This window comes from Nomascus leucogenys, chromosome 13 (assembly GCF_006542625.1).
Source record: "Nomascus leucogenys isolate Asia chromosome 13, Asia_NLE_v1, whole genome shotgun sequence".
NCBI lineage: Eukaryota > Metazoa > Chordata > Mammalia > Primates > Hylobatidae > Nomascus > Nomascus leucogenys.
In genome coordinates this window covers 8,899,726-8,922,063 of record NC_044393.1, presented here as the reverse complement: position 1 = coordinate 8,922,063, position 22,338 = coordinate 8,899,726, and positions in this window count along the sequence as shown.

Below are 22,338 nucleotides of genomic sequence, written 5' to 3'. Positions count from 1 at the left end.
AGAAATTCACCCAAGACTGAAAACATGTTCACAAAAGGACTTGTACACGAATATTTACAGCAGCTTTATTCACAACAGTCCATACCTGGAGAAATCCCACGTGACCATCAACAGGAGAAAGAATAAGCAAACCTTGTTGTATTCATACCAACCAATCATACCAAACAATGTACTCAGCAGTAAAAAGACCGGAGAAACACGTGACAGCAAGGTGGAATTTAAAAACATTCTGAGTGAAAGAAGCCCTTACGAAAGGAAGATATTTGGTGTGATTTTGTTTGTATGAACTTCTTTTAAGTTTTCACTGTTTGCTTCATTTCTGTTTCTGTTTTCAAATGCTTTCTGTGACTTTTTCAAATTTCTTTTTCTACTTATCTAGGGATTTGAAACTTTGCCCTGTTTCTATGTAGATAGTCTTTTCTTACTCACTGTGAAACAAAATAAAATCAAGATGAAAACATTATTTCTTAATTATTTAAAGGAAAACACCCTTGAAATTTTTTTATCATCCCTACTGTCACACAATGCTATTATAGTTTTCTCTACATATATTTTTACATAATCATTTGAATATTTCAGTGAATTTTACTACTATATGAAAATAACTGAGCAATCTGTTTTTTAAGATTACTTTGTTGTTCCTAACTTCATTTAAAAAATTATTTCTTTATGCCAGATTGAAATAATTATTTGAGATTTTTTTTTAGGAAGGGTACTAAATGTAATGCTTTCTGGGAATCACACATGAGAAAATTATGTGAGGTGATAGATATATTAATTATTTGGATTTAATCATCCAATAATGTACACATATTTCAAAATATCACATTGTGCCTCATAAACAGATACAATTACTATTTGTCAATTAAAAATTGAAAAAAACACCTTTCAGTTGCATTTGCAAATTTAAGTTACAGACTTAAAATTCTTAAAATTCTTGTGTCTAAATACTGAAAGACTGCTGGGTGATATACAAATATTTTTTTAAGGTCAGAAAGAAAGAGAAAAGAAATAAAAACAATATTTAAGAAAGTAGGATATGGCAATCTCACACTCCCCTTTTGATTGCTAGCAGTGTTTTCTTTGTTCAGATCATTGACAATTTTCTTTTCTTAGACTTTCAGAAATGTTTTCAGTAGATGTCTAGATATTGGTGGCAAAAAAATAAAAAATACCCTTTGCATCTTGGGGAAAGCTAGAATAAATCAGTCAGAGAAGAGATTTGGAATAAAATCAGACTATTCGGAGTCATTAAATTATAAATGATGTTCAATTTGTTTAATAAGATCACAATGGCTCATACCTGTATTTCCAGCAAGTTGGGAGGCTGAGGCAGGCGGATCACTTGAGGTTAGGGGTTCGAGACCAGCCTGGTCAATATGGTGAAACCCCATCTCTACTAAAACACATACAAAAATTAACCAGGCATGGTGTGGTAGTGGGCGCCTGTAATCCCAGCTACTCTGGAGGCTGAGGCAGGAGAACTCATGAACCTGGGAAGCAGAGGTTGAGGTGAGCTGAGATCATGTCACTGCACCCCCAGACTGGGCAACACAGCAAGACTCCATATCAAAAAAAAAAAAAAGAAAAAAGATCACAGAGAAGTGAAATGAGAAGAAGCTTAGGATGTAGATTCAGTGAACCTCCAACTCTGTGGAAAAGGTACAAGAGGAGGAAAGAGCAATGGAGGCTGAGAAGGAAGGAGGAAGGAGGAAAAATAGTTAGACTTGTCATAGAAACTGGAAGAGGAGTTTCAAACAGAAGGAAATAATCTACCAGTTAACTGGCTAGCTCTTGTATAAGTTATAATTATGTAAAGAGTGTGGCATTCCTAAGATAGTAGAAATTTTTTATTAAAAAAACTTTTTTTAAAGAAAAAAAAGAAACAAGAAGAAACAAGCCTTGTATGCATTTAGGAAACATTTGTCACTTTAAATTTGTTTTACTATTGGATATTCAATATATACAAGTATATATGGAAAAGCAAAGTAAGCATCTGTATATCCATCATCTGTTTAATTGTTATAAAATCCTATCGCAGCTCCCTGTATATTTTTCCTTTATCTAAAAAACCTAAGGATATTTATTTTTCCAAAGAGGTATTGATAATCTTCTTTATTACATGGTTAATATCTGTTTAACTTAGGCTTTTTAATCTAATTTTTATTGTTCTTATTTAAGCAATTTGACCCTATATGTTTTCTCATAATTTCTTTCATACTGCATCTCATAAGTTCTAATATTTTGATTGCTCTTAAAATATCCTCAATGGGTTCCATTGAAAAACCACGTGTATTATTTAATTGCTGGGCCCAGGGTTCAATATATGCACATATGATCATATTTACTTTTAATTTATCGGTTGATTTTTATAGTTCCATTTTATTTTGCTTTGCATGTTTTGAAGCTATGTTGTTGGATACATATAATTTTCAACTTCTTATAGGTTCATAGTTTCTTGGCAAATTGAAAACATACTTCATTGCATGCTGGTGCAATTTGTCTTAAATAATGTTTTTTTGCCCAAAGGCCTACTTTATTTGATATATTGTCATCAATTTTTTGGTTAATATTTTCTCTTATATCTCTTCTCATTCTTTTTCTTTCAAATTTATTCTTATGTTTTAGTCTATCTCATTTTAACTGTATATCATTGTATATTTTAAATATAGTTTTGCAATCATTTTCCTTAATAAAATGATTAGTAAGTCTATATAATGTTGTGACTATAGATATATTTGGACTTATTTCTCCATCTCATTTTATTCTTTCAATTGTTCCCATTTTAATTTTTTTGCTGTTTCCTTTTTAAAATACTTTCATTTTAGGTTCAGAGGGTACATGTGTAAGTTTGTGACATAGGTAAATTGTATGTCTCTGAAGCTTACTCTAGGAATGATTCTATCATCAAGATAGTGAGCACAGTACCTGACAGGTAGCCTTCCAATCCCTACCTCCCTTTCCTTCACCCCCCAGCAGTCCCCAGTATGTATTGCTCCAGTCTCAGTATCCATGTGTATTCAGTGTTTACCTCTTTTTTTTTATAAGAGAGAACACGCAGTATTTGGTTTTCTTTTCCTGTATCAGCTTGCTTAGGATAATGGCCTCTGGCTACATCCATGTTGCTGCAAATTACATAATTTCATTCTTTTTCATGGCTGTATGGTATTTCATGGTGTATGTGTACCACATTTTCTTTACCCAATACACTGTTGATGGACACCTAGGTTGATTTCATGTCTTTGCTATTGTAAATAGCACTGTTATACAGTAGATAAACAGTCAACAGTAGATAAACTAATTTACATTGCCACCAGCAGCATATAAGTGTTCCCTTTACTTCACAACCTGGCCAGCATCTGTTATTTTTTGACTTTTTAGTAATAGCCATTCTGTCTGGTGTGAGATGGTATCTCATTGTGGTTTTGATTTGCATTTCTCTGATGATGAGTGCTAATGAGCATTTTTAAAAGTATTTTTTTGGTCACATGTATGTCTTCTTTTAAGAAATGTCTCTTCATGTCCTTTGCTCATTGTTTAATGGGGTTATTTGTTTTTTGCTTGTTTGATTGTTGAAGTTTCTTATAGATTCTAGATATTAGACCTTTGTCAAATGCATAGTTTATGAATATTGTCTCCTGTTTTGTAGGTTATCTGTTTACTCTGGTGATAGTTTCATTTGCTGTGCAGGAGCTCTTTAGCTTAATTAGGTGCAACTTGTCATTTTTTTCTTTGCTGCAATTGCTTTTGGGGACTTAGTTATAAATTCTTTGCCAATACCAATGTCCAGAATGATGTCTCCTGTGTTTTCTTCTAGGATTTTTAGTTTTAGGTCTTACACTTAAGTCTTTAATCTATTTTGAGTTAATTTTTGAATATGGTGAATGAAAAGAGTCCAGTTTCAATCTTCTGCATATGGTTAGTTACTTATCCCAGCACCATTTATTGAATATAGAGTCCTTTCCCCATTGCTTATTTTTGTTAACTTTGTCAAAGGTCAGTTGGTTGTATTGTGGCTTTGTTTCTGGGTTCTCTATCCTGTTCCATTGATCTATGTGTGTGTTTTTGTATCAGTATTATGCTGTTTTGGTTACAGTAGCCTTATAGTATAGTTTGAAGTCATGTAGTGTAATGCCTCTGGGTTTGTACTTTTTGCCTATGATTGCTTTGGCAATTTGGGCTCTTTTTTGGTTCCATATGAATTTTAGTATGCTTTTTTCTAATTCTGTGAAAAATGTCGTTGGTAACTTGATAGGAACAGTGTTGAATCCATACATTGCTTTGGGCAATATGTCCATTTTAGCAATATTGATTATTTCCATTTATGAACGTGGAAAGTTTTTCCATTTGTTTATGTCATCTCAGATTTATTTCAGTAGTGTTTTGTAACTCTCATTGTAGAGATGTTTCACCTCCTTGGTATGCTCTATTCCTAGGTATTTTATTCTACTTGTAGCTATTATAAATAGGACTGCATTCCATTCTCAATTTGGCTCAGCTTGGATGATATGGGTGTATATAAACACTGTTGATTTTTGTGTATTTATTTTGCATCCTGAAACTTTATGAAGTTGTTTATCAGTTCTAGAAGCTTTCTGGTGGAGTCTATGGGGTTTACTAGGTACAGAAGCATATAATCAGCGAAGGGAAGGTTTGACTCCTTTTCCCATTCAAATGTCTCTTAATTCTTTCTCCTCTTGATTTCTTAGGCTAGGACTTCCAGTACTGTGTTGAATAGGAATGGTGAGATGGGCCTCATTGTCTTGCTCCATTTTTCAAAGTGAATGCTTCAGCTTTTGCCCATTCAGTATGATGTTGGCTGTAGTGAGGATGTATATGTGACATTGATGGCTTTTATTATTTTGAAGTACGTTCCTTCAATACCTAGTTTGCTGAGGGTTTTTAACATGAAGTGATGTCGAGTCATACTGAAGACCTTTTCTGTATCTCTTGAGATAATCATGTCGTTTTTGTTGTTAATTCTGTTTATGTGGTGAATCACATTTATTGATTTGCATATGTTAAACCAAACTTGCATTCCAGGAACAAAACGTAGTTGATTGTGGTGAATTAACTTTTTGATGTGCTGCTGGATTTGGTTTGCTAGTATTTTGTTGAGAAATTTTACATCTATATTCATCAAGGTTTTTGGCCTGAAGTTTTCTTTTTTAATCATGTCTCTGCCAGGCTTTGGTATCAGAGCAATGCTGGCTTTGTAGAATGAGTTAGAAAAGAGTTTCTCCTCCTCAATATTTTGGAGTAATTTTGGTAGTATTAGTACTAGTTCTTTGTATGTAATTTGGTTGTAAATCCATCTGGTTCAGAGGTTTTTTTGGTTGGTAGGCTTTTGATTACTGATTCAGTTTCAGAACTCATTCCTTCTTTTTATCATATTGGATTACTTGTTTTTTTCTTGTTTATTCTAACAGTTTTTATTCTACTGGTTTAGAATTTAATTACTCTCTTTTTGTTCTGTTTGGTTTTATCCTTGAAAATTTGACATTCATGTATAATTAAATGTAAAATCAATCTCATTTCCATACTTCAGAATAGGCTTAGAATTCAGTAATTCTGATAATTTCCTTCTCAAAGCATATGCTGATGATCAATATTTTAGTTTTGTGGGTTTTTTAACAATTGTATATTATTACTATAGTTGTATGTATGCAAATTTTTTTACTTTGATGTAAATTTGCCTACAAGTTTACAAGGGTCTTTTGTTTGTTTCTTCTAATTTGATTCTCAGATCTTTATTTTCAGATCATATTCTTTCTTTGTAAAAGTTATCTCTTAGAAGTGATGGTCTTATGTTAGTAAATACTTTGAGTCTTTATTTGAGAATGTCTTTATTTTACCCTGATTCTTGAGAGTTTATTTCACTGAGTATAAATTACAAATTAGTAGTAATGTTAATGTTGTTGGTCACAATTCAAAGATACATGTATATGTCCTCTAGCTTCCATTACAGCTGTGAGGAAGTCAGCTGTCAGTATACTCAATCTTGTTTTGCAGGTGATTTTTCTATTTATTGTGGATGTTCCTATAATTTTCTTTTAGTGTTTGATATCCTGTAGTTTTACAACAATGGTTATAATAATTTATGCCAATCCTGGCTTTTGGAAAATTCTCAAAATTTTTCTTTTCACGTACTCCCTCTCTAATTCTCTTCATTTTTCTCTTTCTGGAACTCTGATTAAACATGTAAAACTTTTTATCCTGCCTGCTGTCAACTTATTTGTCCTATTTTTCTATTGCTTTGACATTCTCGTTATCAGTATTAGATCTGTATATATCTTTAAGTTTTCTAAAGCTCTCTTTTTAAAAATAATTTTTCATTTAAAATTTTTATGGGTACATAGTTAAGTGTATAGATTTATGGGGTACATGAGATGTTTTGATATCGTCATGCAACACGTAAAAGCAGACGTTTCCCGTGGGAGTGGAGCCCTCATGGAGAATCTCTACCAGGGCAGTCCAGAGGGGAAATGTGGGGTTGAAGTCCCCACACTGAGTCCCCACTGGGGCGCAGCCTAGTAGAGCTATGAAAAGAGGGCCACCATCCTCCAGACCTCAGAATGGTAGATCCACTGACAGCTTTCACTGTGTGCCTGGAAAAGCTGCAGGCACTCAATGCCAGCCTTTGAGAGCAACCATGGGATCTGAGCCCTGCAGAAACTCACCCTTTGCATCAGTATGGCCTGCATGTGAGACATGGAGTCAATGAAGATTATTTTGGATCTTTAAGATGTAATGAGGGCCCTGCTAGGTTTCGAACTTGCATGGAGCCTGTAGCCCCTTTGTTTTGGTTGATTTCTCCCTCTTGGAAAGGGTATGTTCACCCAATGCCTGTATCCTCATTGTATCTTGGAAGTAACTAACTTTTTGTTTATTTTACAGGCTCAGAGGTGGAAGGGTCTTGCCTTGTCTCAGATGAGACTTTGAACTCTAGGCTTTTCAGTTAATGCTGAAATTAGTTAAGACTTTGGGGGACTGTTGAGAATGGATGCTTGTATTTTGCAATGTGACAAAAACATGAGATTTGGGGGACAGGGGTAAAATGATATGGTTTAGATTTGTGTCCTCCCCCAAATCTCACATCGACTTGTAATCCCCAGTCTTGGAGGAGAGGCATTGTGGGAGGTGATTTGATCATGGGGGCAGATTTCCCCCTTGCTGTTCTCATAATAGTGATGAAGTTTTCACCATATCTGGTAGTTTAAAATTGTGTAGTACCTTCTCTTTTGCTCTCTCTTCCTCCTTCTCCATCCATGTAGGATATGCCTGCTTTCCCCTCAACTTCCAACACAATTGTGCATTTCCTGAGGCCACCTCAACTGTGCTTCCTGTAAAGCCTATGGAACCATGAGCCAATTAAACCTCTTTTCTTTATAAATTACCCATATTAAGCTACTCAATGAGATACCAGAGTAAGGTAAAAACTTCCATAAACAAAAATTTAAAAGTAGTTCTACATATGAATAAAACAATTTCTAGAGAGACAGATATAAAGAAAAACCAATCAGAACTTCTGGAAATGAAAGACACACTTAGAGAATTACAAAATTCAGTGTAAAGTTTTAACAATAGACTAGAACAAATAGAACAAAAATTTAGACATCAAATATAAGGTTTTTGAATTTTGAATAAATGTGATACATAATATAAACAGAATTAAAAACAAAAACCATATCATCATATCAATAGATGCAAAAGCATTTGACACAATCTAATATCCCTTTATAAAAACTCTTACCAAATGAGGCATATCAGGGACTTACATGAAAATAATAAAAGCCATATATGACAATCCGACAGCCAACATCTACTGAATATAGAAAAATTAAAAGCATTCCCCCTGAGAACAGGAACAAGACAAGGATGCACACTTCCACCACTTCTATTCCTCATAGTTCTAGAAGTCCTAGCCAGAGCAAATAGGCAGGAGAAGGAAATAAAGGACATCCAAATTGGAAAAGAGGAAGTCAAACTATCCCTGTTTGCAGATTCTATGATTGTTTGTCTAGAAAATCTTGAAGACTCCTCCGAAAGACTCAGGTTCGATAAACAAATTTGGTGTCTCAAGTTACAAAATCAATGTACATAACTCACTAGCACTGCCATACACCAACAACGACCAAGCTGAGAATCAAATCAAGAATCGAATCCTTTTTATAACAGCTGCAAAAATAAAAAATAAAAAACTTAGAGATATATTTAGCCAAAGAGGTAAAAGATCTCTATGAGAACTACAAAACACTCCTAAAAGAAATCAGATACAACACAAACAAATGAAAACACATGCTCATGTGGGGAAGAACCAATATTGGGAAAAGGATCATAGTGCCTAAAGCAATCTGCAGATTCAATGCAATTCCCATCAAAATACCAACATCATTTTTCACAGGATTAGAAAAAACTATCCTAAAACCCGTATGGAATCAAAAAAGAGCTCAAATACTCAACGCAAACCTAAGCTAAAAGAGCAAATCTGGAGGTATCTCATTACCGGGTTTCAAATTATACTATAAGGCTATAGTTACCAAAACAGTGTGGTACTGATATAAAAGGAGACACGTAGACCAATGGAACAGAATAGAGAACCAATAAATAATGCCAGATACATACAGCCAACTGATCTTTGACAAAGTATACAAAAACATAAATGGGTAATAGATCCTCTATTTAATAAATGGTTCTGGGAATGCTGGCAAACCACATGTAAAATAAGGAAACTGGATCCCTATCTCTTACCTTATACAAAAAATCAACTCAAGATAGGTCAAAAACTTAAACATAGGACCTGAAACCTTAAAAATTCTCAAGATAACACTGAGAAAACTCTTCTAGACATCAGCCTAGACAAATAATTCCTGACTAAGACACCAAAAGCAAATGCAACAAAAGCAATAATAAATAAATGGGACCTAATTAAACTAAAAAGCTTTTGCAAAGCAAAAGGAGTAATAATCAGAGTAAGCAGACAACCCACAGAATGTGATAAAATATTTACAACTATACATCAGACAGATAACTAGTATCCAGAATCTACAAGGAACTCAAACAAATCACTAAAAAAAATCAAATAATCACATCAAAAAGTTGGCAAAAGACATGAATTGACAGTGCTCAAAAGAAGATACACAAATAGCCAACAAACATGAAAAATGTTCAACATCACTAATAATCAGGGAAATGCAAATAAAACCACAAGGAGATACCACCTTACTTCTGCAAGAATGGCCATTATTAAAAATTCAATAGATACTGCTGTAGATGTGGGGAAAAAGGAATACTTATATGTTGTTGTTGGGAATGTAAATTTGTATAACCTGTGTGGAAAACAGTGTGGAGATTTTTTAAAAGAACAAATAGTAGATCTACCATTGGATCCAGCAATCCCACTACTGGGTATCTACTCAAAGGGAAAGAAGTAATTATAATAAAAAGACACTTGCACATGTATGTTTATAGCAGCACAATTCACAATTGAAAAGATATGGAACCAACATAAGTGCCCATTGACTAATGAGTGAATAAAGAAAACGTGCTATATATACACCATGGAATACTACTCAGTCATATAAAGGAATGAAATAGTCTTTTGTGCAGCAACTTGGGTGGAGCTGGAGGCCATCATTCTTTTTTTTTTATTATTATACTTTAGGGTTTTAGGGTACATGTGCACAATGTGCAGGTTTGTTACATATGTATGCATGTGCCATGTTGATTTCCTGCACCCATTAACTCGTCATTTAGCATTAGGTGTATCTCCTAATGCTGTCCCTCCCCCCTCCCCCCACCCCACAACAGTCCCCGGAGTGTGATGTTCCCCTTCCTGTGTCCATGAGTTCTCATTGTTCAATTCCCACCTATGAGTGAGAACATGCGGTGTTTGGTTTTTTGTCCTTGCGATAGTTTACTGAGAATGATGTTTTCCAGTTTCATCCATGTCCCTACAAAGGACACGAACTCATCATTTTTTATGGCTGCATAGTATTCCATGGTGTATATGTGCCACATTTTCTTAATCCAGTCTATCGTTGTTGGACATTTGGGTTGGTTCCAACTCTTTGCTATTGTGAATAGTGCCACAATAAACATACGTGTGCATGTGTCTTTATAGCAGCATGATTTATAGTCCTTTGGGTATATACCCAGTAATGGGATGGCTGGGTCAAATGGTATTTCTAGTTCGAGATCCCTGAGGAATCGCCACACTGACTTCCACAATGGTTGAACTAGTTTACAGTCCCACCAACAGTGTAAAAGTGTTCCTATTTCTCCACATCCTCTCCAGCACCTGTTGTTTCCTGATTTTTTAATGATGGCCATTCTAACTGGTGTGAGATGGTATCTCACTGTGGTTTTGATTTGCATTTCTCTGATGGCCAGTGATGATGAGCATTTCTTCATGTGTTTTCTGGCTGCATAAATGTCTTCTTTTGAGAAGTGTCTGTTCATGTCCTCTGCCCACTTTTTGATGGGGTTGTTTGTTTTTTTCTTGTAAATTTGTTTGAGTTCATTATAGATTCTGGATATTAGCCCTTTGTCAGATGAGTAGGTTGCAAAAATTTTCTCCCATTCTGTAGGTTGCCTGTTCATTCTGATGATAGTTTCTTTTGCTGTGCAGAAGCTCTTTAGTTTAATTAGATCCCATTTGTCGATTTTGGCTTTTGTTGCCATTGCTTTTGGTGTTTTAGACATGAAGTCCTTGCCCACGCCTATGTCCTGAATGGTATTGCCTAGGTTTTCTTGTAGGATTTTAATGGTTTTAGGTCTAACATATAAGTCTTTAATCCATCTTGAATTAATTTTTGTATAAGGTGTAAGGAAGGGATCCAGTTGCAGCTTTCTACATACGGCTAGCCAGTTTTCCCAGCACCATTTATTAAATAGGGAATCCTTTCCCCATTTCTTGTTTTTGTCAGGTTTGTCAAAGATCAGATAGTTGTAGCTATGCGGCATCATTTCTGAGGGTTCTGTTCTGTTCCATTGATCTATGTCTCTGTTGTGGTACCAGTACCATGCTGTTTTGGTTACTGTAGCCTTGTAGTATAGTTTAAAGTCAGGTAGCGTGATGCCTCCAGCTTTGTTCTTTTGGCTTAGGATTGACTTGGCGATGCGGGCTCTTTTTTGGTTCCATATGAACTTTAAAGTAGTTTTTTCCAATTCTGTGAAGAAAGTCATTGGTAGCTTGATGGGGATGGCATTGAATCTATAAATTACCTTGGGCAGTATGGCCATTTTCACGATATTGATTCTTCCAACCCATGAGCATGGAATGTTCTTCCATTTGTTTGTATCCTCTTTTATTTCATTGAGCAGTGGTTTGTAGTTCTCCTTGAAGAGGTCCTTCACATCCCTTGTAAGTTGGATTCCTAGGTATTTTATTCTCTTTGAAGCAATTGTGAATGGGAGTTCACTCATGATTTGGCTCTCTGTTTGTCTGTTATTGGTGTACAAGAATGCTTGTGATTTTTGTACATTAATTTTGTATCCTGAGACTTCGCTGAAGTTGCTAATCAGCTTAAGGAGATTTTGGGCTGAGACAATGGGGTTTTCTAGATATACAATCATGTCATCTGCAAACAGGGACAATTTGACTTCCTCTTTTCCTAATTGAATACCTTTTATTTCCTTCTCCTGCCTGATTGCTCTGGCCAGAACTTCCAGCACTATGTTGAACAGGAGCGGTGAGAGAGGGCATCCCTGTCTTGTGCCAGTTTTCAGAGGGAATGCTTCCAGTTTTTGCCCATTCAGTATGATATTGGCTGTGGGTTTGTCGTAGATAGCTCTTATTATTTTGAGATACGTCCCATCAATACCTAATTTATTGAGAGTTTTTAGCATGAAGGGTTGTTGAATTTTGTCAAAGGCCTTTTCTGCATCTATTGAGATAATCATGTGGTTTTTGTCTTTGGTTCTGTTTATATGCTGGATTACATTTATTGATTTGCGTATGTTGAACCAGCCTTGCATCCCAGGGATGAAGCCCACTTGATCATGGTGGATAAGCTTTTTGATGTGCTGCTGGATTCGGTTTGCCAGTATTTTATTGAGGATTTTTGCATCAATGTTCATCAAGGATATTGGTCTGAAATTCTCTTTTTTGGTTATGTCTCTGCCAGGTTTTGGTATCAGGACGATGCTGGCTTCATAAAATGTGTTAGGGAGGATTCCCTCTTTTTCTATCGATTGGAATAGTTTCAGAAGGAATGGTACCAGTTCCTCCTTGTACCTCTGGTAGAATTCGGCTGTGAATCCATCAGGTCCTGGACTCTTTTTGGTTGGTAAGCTATTGATTATTGCCACAATTTCAGAACCTGTTATTGGTCTATTCAGAGATTCAACTTCTTCCTGGTTTAGTCTTGGGAGGGTGTATTTGTCGAGGAATTTATCCATTTCTTCTAGATTTTCTAGTTTATTTGCATAGAGGTGTTTGTAGTATTCTCTGATGGTAGATTGTATTTCTGTGGGATCGGTGGTGATATCCCCTTTTTCGTTTTTTATTGCATCTATTTGATTCTTCTCTCTTTTCTTCTTTATTAGTCTTGCTAGCGGTCCATCAATTTTGTTGATCTTTTCAAAAAACCAGCTCCTGGATTCATTAATTTTTTGAAGGGTTTTTTGTGTCTCTATTTCCTTCAGTTCTGCTCTGATTTTAGTTATTTCTAGCCTTCTGCTAGCTTTTGAATGTGTTTGCTCTTGCTTTTCTAGTTCTTTTAATTGTGATGTTAGGGAGTCAATTTTGGATCTTTCCTGCTTTCTCTTGTGGGCATTTAGTGCTATAAATTTCCCTCTACACACTGCTTTGAATGTGTCCCAGAGATTCTGGTATGTTGTGTCTTTGTTCTCGTTGGTTTCAAAGAACATCTTTATTTCTGCCTTCATTTCATTATGTACCCAATAGTCATTCAGGAGCAGGTTGTTCAGTTTCCATGTAGTAGAGCGGTTTTGAGTGAGTTTCTTAATCCTGAGTTCTAGTTTGATTGCACTGTGGTCTGAGAGACAGTTTGTTATAATTTCTGTTCTTTTACATTTGCTGAGGAGAGCTTTACTTCCAACTATGTGGTCAATTTTGGAATAGGTGTGGTGTGGTGCTGAAAAAAATGTATATTCTGTTGATTTGGGGTGGAGAGTTCTGTAGATGTCTATTAGGTCCACTTTATGTAGAGCTGAGTTCAATTCCTGGATATCCTTGTTAACTTTCTGTCTCGTTGATCTGTCTAATGCTGACAGTGGGGTGTTAAAATCTCCCATTATTATTGTGTGGGAGTTTAAGTCCCTTAGTAGGTCACTCAGGACTTGCTTTATGAATCTGGGTGCTCCTGTGTTGGGTGCATATATATTTAGGATAGTTAGCTCTTCTTGATGAATTGATCCCTTTACCATTATGTAATGGCCTTCTTTGTCTCTTTTGATCTTTGTTGGTTTAAAGTCTATTTTATCAGAGACTAGGATTGCAACCCCTGCCTTTTTTTGTTTTCCAGTTGCTTGATAGATCTTCCTCCATCCCTTTATTTTGAGTCTATGTGTGTCTCTGCACGTGAGATGGGTTTCCTGAATACAGCACACTGATGGGTCCTGACTCCTTATCCAGTTTGCCAGTCTGTGTCTTTTGATTGGAGCATTTAGCCCATTTACATTTAACGTTAATATTGTTATGTGTGAATCTGATCCTGTCATTATGATGTTAGTTGGTTATTTTGCTCGTTAGTTGCTATAGTTTCTTCCTAGTCTCGATGGTCTTTACAATTTGGCATGTTTTTGCAGTGGCTGGTACCGGTTGTTCCTTTCCATGTTTAGTGCTTCCTTCAGGAGCTCTTTTAGGGCAGGCCTGGTGGTGACAAAATCACTCAGCGTTTGCTTGTCTGTAAAGTGTTTTATTTCTCCTTCACTTATGAAGCTTAGTTTGGCGGGATAGGAGATTCTGGGTTGAAAATTCTTTTCTTTAAGAATGTTGAATATCGGCCCCCACTCTCTTCTGGCTTGTAGAGTTTCTGCTGAGAGATCAGCTGTTAGTCTGATGGGCTTCCCTTTGTGGGTAACCCGACCTTTCTCTCTGGCTGCCCTTAACATTTTTTTTTTCATTTCAACTTTGGTGAATCTGACAATAATGTGTCTTGGAGTTGCCCTTCTCGAGGAGTATCTTTGTGGCGTTCTCTGTATTTCCTGAATCTGAATGCTGGCCTGCCTTGTTAGATTGGGGAAGTTCTCCTGGATAATATCTTGCAGAGTGTTTTCCAACTTGGTTCCATTCTCCCCATCATTTTCAGGTACACCAATCAGACGTAGGTTTGGTCTTTTCACATAGTCCCAAATTTCTTGGAGGCTTTGTTCATTTCTTTTTATCCTTTTTTCTCTAAACTTCCCTTCTCTCTTCATTTCATTCATTTCATCTTCCATCAGCGATACCCTTTCTTCCAGTTGATCGCATCTGCTACTGAGGCTTCTGCAATCTTCGCGTAGTTCTCGAAACTTGGCTTTCAGCTCCATCGGCTCCTTGAAGCCCTTCTCTCCATTGGTTATTCTAGTTATCCATTCTTCTAATTTTTTTTCAAAGTTTTTAACTTCTTTGCTGTTGTTTTGAATTTCCTCTCATAGCTCAGAGTAGTTTGATCGTCTGAAGCCTTCTTCTCTCAACTCATCAAAGTCATCCTCCATCCAGCTTTGTTCCGTTGCTGGTGAGGAACTGCGTTCCTTTGGAGGAGGAGAGGTGCTCTGTTTTTTAGAGTTTCCAGTTTTTTTGGTCTGTTTTTTCCCCATCTTTGTGGTTTTATCTACATTTTGTCTTTGATGATGGTGATGTACAGATGGGTTTTTGGTGTGGATGTCCTTTCTGTTTGTTAGTTTTCCTTCTACCAGACAGGACCCTCAGCTGCAGGTCTGTTGGAGTTTACTAGAGGTGCACTCCAGACCCTGTTTGGCTGGGTGTCAGCAGCGGTGGCTGCAGAACAGCGGATTTTCGTGAGACCACAAATTCAGCTGTCTGATAGTTCCTCTGAAAGTTTTGTCTCAGAGAAGTACCGGGTTGAATGAGGTGTCAGTCTGTCCCTACTGGGGGGGTGCCTCCCAGTTAGGCTGCTCAGGGGTGAGGGACCCACTTTAGGAGGCAGTCTGACCGTTCTCAGATCTCCAGCTGCGTGCTGGGAGAACCACTACTCTCTTCAAAGCTGTCAGTCAGACAGGGACATTTAAGTCTGTGGAAGTTCTTGCAGAGTTTTTGTTTGTCTGTGCCCTGCCCCAGAGGTGGAGCCTACAGAGGCAGGCAGGCCTCCTTGAGCTGTGGTGGGCTCCACCCAGTTCGAGCTTCCTGGCTGCTTTGTTTACCTAAGCAAGCCTGGGCAATGGCGGGCGCCCCTCCCCCAGCCTCGCTGCCGCCTCGCAGCTTGATCTCAGACTGCTGTGCTAGCAATTAGCGAGACTCCGTGGGCATAGGACCCTCCGAGCCAGGTGCGGGACACAATCTCCTAGTGTGCCGTTTTCCAGGCCCGTTGGAAAAGCGCAGTTAGGGTGGGACTGACCCGATATTCCAGGTGCCGTCTGCTTCCCCTTTCTTTGACTAGGAAAGGGAACTCCCTGACCCCTTGCGCTTCCCGAGTGAGTCAATGCCTCGCCCTGCTTCGGCTCGCGCACAGTGCGCTTCACCGACTGTCCTGCACCCACTGTTAGGCACTCCCTAGTGAGATGAAACCAGTACCTCAAGCAGAAATGCAGAAATCACCCGTCTTCTGTGTCGCTGGGGCTGGGAGCTGGAGACCGGAGCTGTTCCTATTCGGCCATCTTGGCTCCACCCCCTGGAGGCCATCATTCTAAGTGAAGTGGTACAGGAGTGGAAATCCAAAAAAATATGTTCCCACTTATAAGTCAGAGCTAAGCTATAAGTTTGCAAAAGCATACAGAGTTATATAATGGACTTAAGAGGGGGAGGATGTAAGGGAGGCTAGGGATACAAAAACTACATATTGGGTAAAATGTACACTACTAGGGTGATGGGTACACTAAAATCTCAGAATTTGCCATTATATAATTCATCCATGTAACAAAACTCCACTTGTACCCCAAAAGCTACTGAAATAAAAATTTAAAACAAAACAAAAACAACAAAATAATCCTTAGATCACACAGAAAAAGTAAATCCAAACTCTAAATCTGAGTGCCATTTGGTGATTGTACATTTGAGGAAAAACATTTTTTCTCCGATAGGTAGAGTCAAAACATACAGACAGGTGTCTTTGACAGCTCCTTTTGTGAAATGGGCTGGGTTTTTCTTTATTTTAACTTATCAAGATATAAACATTGGAGACTTGGATAATGCAAGGATTTCTGCTCCAACTCCCTGCTTTCCATGGGACTAAGGCTAATTTCCATCTTTCTCAGGGCCCTCGCACCTGAATGTTTCCTGTGATTCATGAGATAGGCAGGAGCCTTTCATGCAGGTGCCTGCATCAGTGCCCTTCTGAATGTATGCCCACTTCATATCACAGCCATATGCTTAAAAAGGTATTTATTTTTATTTTTTATTTTTTATTTTTTTTTAGACCGAGTATCGCTCTGTCTCCAGGCTGAAGTGCAGTGGTGTGATCTTGGCTCACTGCAACCTCTGCCTCCCAGGTTCAAGCGGTTCTCCTGCCTCAGCCTCCCGAGTAGCTGGGACTACAGGCACGTGCCACCACACCTGGCTAGGTTTTGTATTTTTAGTAGAGATGGAGTTTCACCATGTTGGCCATGATGATCTCGATCTCTTGACCTCGTGATGGTGCCCGCCTCAGCCTCTCAAAGTGCTGGGATTACTGGACGTGATCCGCACCCAGCCAAAAAGGTATTTTAATATATATTTTTCCAGAGTTTTAGGTATTCAGTAGCAGAAGATTTTTAGAATACCTAGTTTACCAATTATTTTTTAAAGAGTGTCAAGTCCCACATATATTAGAATCTAAATAGAACATCAAGTTTTAGAAGTAATTTATTGTCATCGGTACTTAGAAGTGACCTCACACTGAAAATTAAAAACCAGGAGACAGAGAAGAACCACCTAGTATCTTCCCAAGAGCTAGATATTTGCCTCTTGGATGTTTGCCGGTTTTTCTGTGAGATCCCAAGATGATAATACATTCTTGTGGGAACTGGATTTAATATAGACAGGTTTTGATGTAATGTTGAAGAAAAACAAAGCTCGATTAATGAGGCTTTTCAATTTGAAGAGTAGAAACACAGTGGGGGAACGACACTGGGGCTTTGGGTAACTAATGAAGACACAAAGAACTCCTGGTACTTTTCAAGGAAAACAAAGTACAAGAGGGTTAGGGAATCATAAAAAGGAGATGATGAAAAATAATGGCAATTGCATATTTCCAAACTTATTAGATGGTTGGCTGTTTAAACATTTGTATTAAAATTTAAGAAAATGCTGTGTTTCAAAAATATCTAAATTTACTTGTGATATTTAGATGATTATTTAAAATTATAAAATTCTGTCTTTTTCTTGCTGGAGTTACAAATATTGTTTGGGCTGATGTTTTTCATTAGCGGTAGTAATTTGTGTGTTTTATTGTTTTTGAAGGAAACACATGGGACAGTGCTTTGGGATAATGTTGACCCTACTTTTAGTCTAAATATTGAATTAAATTTCAATGTGGAAAAGTCAGAATCTCATAAAGACAGTATCATTCTTATATGTGAGGGTCTGTGTCTACAAATTTAATAAAAATCAATATAAGAACAATTATCTAAATAATGTGGCTGAACACATGGACCCCCAAATTCTTAAAACCTAAATGTTCTTTGTCATTCATATTCCATGATAATGTATGCATCAAAGACAGACTTGGTTGATTTTTGTTCCCTTCAATTATTCACTGAGACCTCAACTTTCAGTCAGGTCAGTTGCTTCCCACTCAACTCTTGCAGATTGCAAATCTTCCCTGTTGAGTTGCACAGCAACTGCCACTCAACCTCACCTGCAAAAGGTTAGTCCAACATCTTTTTTTAAAATATATTTTTGTGGCTCTAGAAATAAGCAAGCCAGCTAGCAGTATTCTAAACCAAGATGCTCAGATCTTGTTGTTAAGTATAACACCATTGCCTTCCTAATTGTTGCAACTAAAAGAGTACATTATAAAGAACATTCTACAAGGAAGAAGGGAGCTTGAAATCTAGGCTTATCTCTGCCAGATGCTGGCCATATGATTTTATAATTATCTCTCTTCCTCTTTTTTAGTTTGCGTTTTTTTTTATTTCTAAGGTGAAGTAGTTAAATGAGACGATCATTTGGATTGCTTCCAGGTCTGACATTCTGATGATCACATGAAAGAAAACCTTTGTGAGTTCACTGTTGTAGGCGGTCTTATATACCACTCCAAGGCTGTTTCATTATGCAATTTATGGTGTCAGTATTCCTTATACTGTATTCTATAGGAATGGTGCCTTCTGGAGGACATTGCAGGGGGAGGCACTTACGTGTATTAACATGTGCCACTCAGCCATGTTCTATGCCCTAATAAAAGACTTGAAGAAACTGCCAAGTAAAATTCGAAGGGGTGGGGTCTACACATTTTATGCAGGGAATCTCAAATTCAGAATGGTTAAGTCCATTGTGCAAGGTCATCTGGCGAGTAAGTGGCAGCTGTGGTATTTGAACATTTGGTGGCCAGATTCCCCAAGCAGTGCCCCTTTAATCAGGCTTTAAGGTTATTTTTCACTGGATTATGACACTCATATATTGTATTTTTCAGGCTCATCTGCAAATAGAAAAAAAGACAGTCAACACAATCTAGCTTAAGCAATCCATGATAATTACTTAAAATAATTATTAGTTTAAATAAATGAAAGGTCTGTATAAAAATTGCATCAAGCTTCAAATCAAGACTTTTCTCTCTACCTCTGAATCCTGTTCCTCACTATGTTAGTTTTGTTCTAAGCCAAGCATGTCCCATGTGGTAATGCAATGGCGCTAAATTCTGTGGTTTATTTTTATAGACTGAATGTTCATGTCCCTCCAAAATTCATATGCTAAAATGCTAAACCCCAATGTGATGGTGTTAGCAGTTGGGGCCTTTCAAAGATTGTTAGGTCATGAGGGTGGAGCCCTCAAGAATGAGATTAGTGACCTAATAAAGGAGGCCTGAGAGGTTCTCACCCCTTCCACCATGTGAGAACATAGCCAGAAGATGGTCATCTATGAAACGGAAAGTGAGTCCTCATTCAGTAACCAAATCTGCCTGCTAATTGGTCTTAGATTCTCCAGGCTCAACAATTGTGAGAAATAAATGTCTATTATTTAAAACATCCAGTCTATGGTAGTTTGTAATAGCAGCCCAACAGACTAAAACATATTCTCAGAAACCCTAGTGGAAAGTCAAATTCCATTCCTCAGTAGTTCCAACTGAAGTCATAAGTTGGAGTTCTTCACTGACAGGTCAGGCCATCTCAAAAGGGTCCAGGTGACCAGTAGGAACGGAATACTCTGTCCCTGGGTGTAAAATGCCTGCTCAGTCCTGGGACATATGGGGATAGTGTTAGCTTCACTGACCACAAAGATGAAAACAATGTCAAACATGGGCCAAGAGAAGAAAATCATGGTGTCAGAGGTTGGGATGTAGTAGATGCCAAATGAGCAAAATGTATCATTTATTTACTACAGATGTCCAGTTCCAAAACTGAGACTCAACTGTTGTTACTGTTAAAGTCAGGAATGAATGCGGTGAAAGAAGAAATGCTGTGTTTTGAAGCTGTCTATTCTCTGTATCGTATTTTTTAGCTAAGCCAATTGATAGTACATTGAGGTAGTTCATTGCCAAGTGACAGCTCTGGTTGACATAAGTAAAAGATTACTTTATATAAATCTTCTGTTCTTTACCCATTATGCTCTATTTTTGATATTATTTCAGAAATAGACCTGAATATAAGGATATAATATTATTGGTAGGTGGTAATTTGAAAGGAAACTCTGGTTCTTCCAATAGTATTTCCATGAAAATAACCTTATTCTGTCTTTCAGTATCTCACACAACAATCCTGGAAAATTGGTATTCTCCCTTGACACAGAGTGTTACCTGACCTCACAGAAAATAGGTAGAATGTCAACTTTCAGCATTCGTCTATTATTATAGAGGTTATTAACATGTCATCTTTCTTACAAACTTTTCAGAAATATGCAGTATTGTCTCAGATGAGTTCTCAGGACAATCTCTTGAATGGATCCACAAGGAAACATATGATGAAATGATTGGTTGATAATTTGAAAAGACAGTTCTATTTAACAAACATGATTTACTTGAAAACGTGTTGATGCTACAGAGTTCACGGAAATTGGAATTACACATTGTCAACAATAAAATTTGTGCTTTTTATTTCCTTGTGACTCCCTTAGGAAATAATAGGTGTTTTGTGTTTATTGGAATAATTTATTCTTTACAAATTATGCATCAACATTAGCAAATAACAGTCTATGCAAAAACGTTGATAATGCATTTATTACAGTTATAGTATTGCCACTAAAAGAGAAAAAAGTGAGTTTCATTACCTGTACAAAAGGCACAACTATTTCATTAGGCCTTTCCTCTTTTATGAAGTGGGTATAATTCTCTTATTCTTAAGAATATTTGTATATTGATAGCCCTCCTGGCTGAAAGTTTCTATGGCCCTATCACAATTTTCTCAATAGGAAGAGTGTTTCTTTTTTAAAATTCCTCTTTTTAGCAGGCATCATAGTGTATAGCACATATTACTTGTTTAATAAATACCTATTGAAGAAATTAATAAGTACAAATACATTTTGAATTCCATAACTTGCTTAGTCTCAGAGACTTAAGAAAACAATGGTGGGATATAAAAACCATCTATATTTTCACTGAGTGGAAATTATCTTGACAAGAGTTTGACAGGATATGAATATCTTGAATGAAACATTATTTACTCTTTGAAGAATGTTTATTTTTAAATAAAAAGAATCAAGTAAAAGACGCCCTGGTCCCCAATATAGTAAAGCCTATTTCTTGTTCAGTAGTAACAGGCAATGTCTAATTTATGTATCATAATAACTATCCCAGTTTTAGAAATGAATTTAACCCCTGTAAAAATTTGTAATATGAAACAAACAAAAGGTAGAAACAGCAAAATAGACCTTAACACAGTGACTGTATCGTATTAGTGTTTTTAGGCAGTGGAAACTCCAGCTGATAAATTATCCAAAGGCATAATTATAGCACTATTTCTGCAAATGGGAGCGGATGTATACAAAATAAAGTCTGATTAGGTGCCATCAGAATGACACCAATGGATCAACAGCCTAAATAACATAATGTTAGTGATTAAGATGATGACTAATCAGTTGTTCATTTGTCTTTTAAAAAAAAGTGAACCCTAGCATGGTCAGTTGCCATTTCAATTATGAATCATTATTTTTTTCCTTCTTATAAAGGGAGAGCAAACAGTTGGTTCTTTTAAATTGCTTTTCCCTGGCATCTGAAACAGGTCTTGTGAGTCAGAGTGAAATTTCCGATTTAAATCACCCCAGCCAAGCATCATTTGATCAAGAGTAGAAAATAGTGATGGTTAGTAAATTAACTTCTCTCAGTATAGATAAACACATAATAATTTCAAACTCTCCGGGAAATACCATCCTATTAGAAGAATTTGTTTAAAAATTGTGAGATTTTCTCCATGCTGTGCAATCACCTGTAAGTTTCTGTAAAGGGAGAATACTTGGCTTCTTTTGAAGGCTGCAGTTCCCAGCCCTGCTTCATCATTGAACAAATGAAGATCACGCCTTAGCTCTTTATCTATTAAGTGAGATAAATCAGAATGTTTGGATTCCATGTCTCTGGTGTGAACTTTATCACCGGGTGTTCACATGAGCAGAAGCTAAATAGTTCCAGGTGGTTTGATGTGTCTCTCAGACTCGACATCTGCCCTGTTATACAGTTCCAAGTTTTCATGCCATTGACCATTTAGAAATAAATCATGATCTTGAACCCAGTCTGGCCACTAGCTTCTCTGACCTAATCAAGTTTTTGAGCTTTTGCTCAGCTCTCTCCCCACCTGGATCCTTGCTCCAATAACATCTTGCGTCAATAAGAACTCTTAGTTTTCAATGACTGAAAACGGTTTTAAATCATTGTAATCTAAAAGAGAAAATTTATTGGTTCATGTAAGTTTAAAGTTCCAATATACCGTTTGCTTCAGAAAGGACTAGATCTAGCAGCTCAAATGACATCATCTGAACTCTTTTTCTCTGCATCTCTCTTGGCTCTTTTTCATCTTTGTTGCATTCCTGCTAAATCAAGGCCTCTGTAAGCAGGATAAAGATGGTCATGATCAGCTCCATGTGTATATACT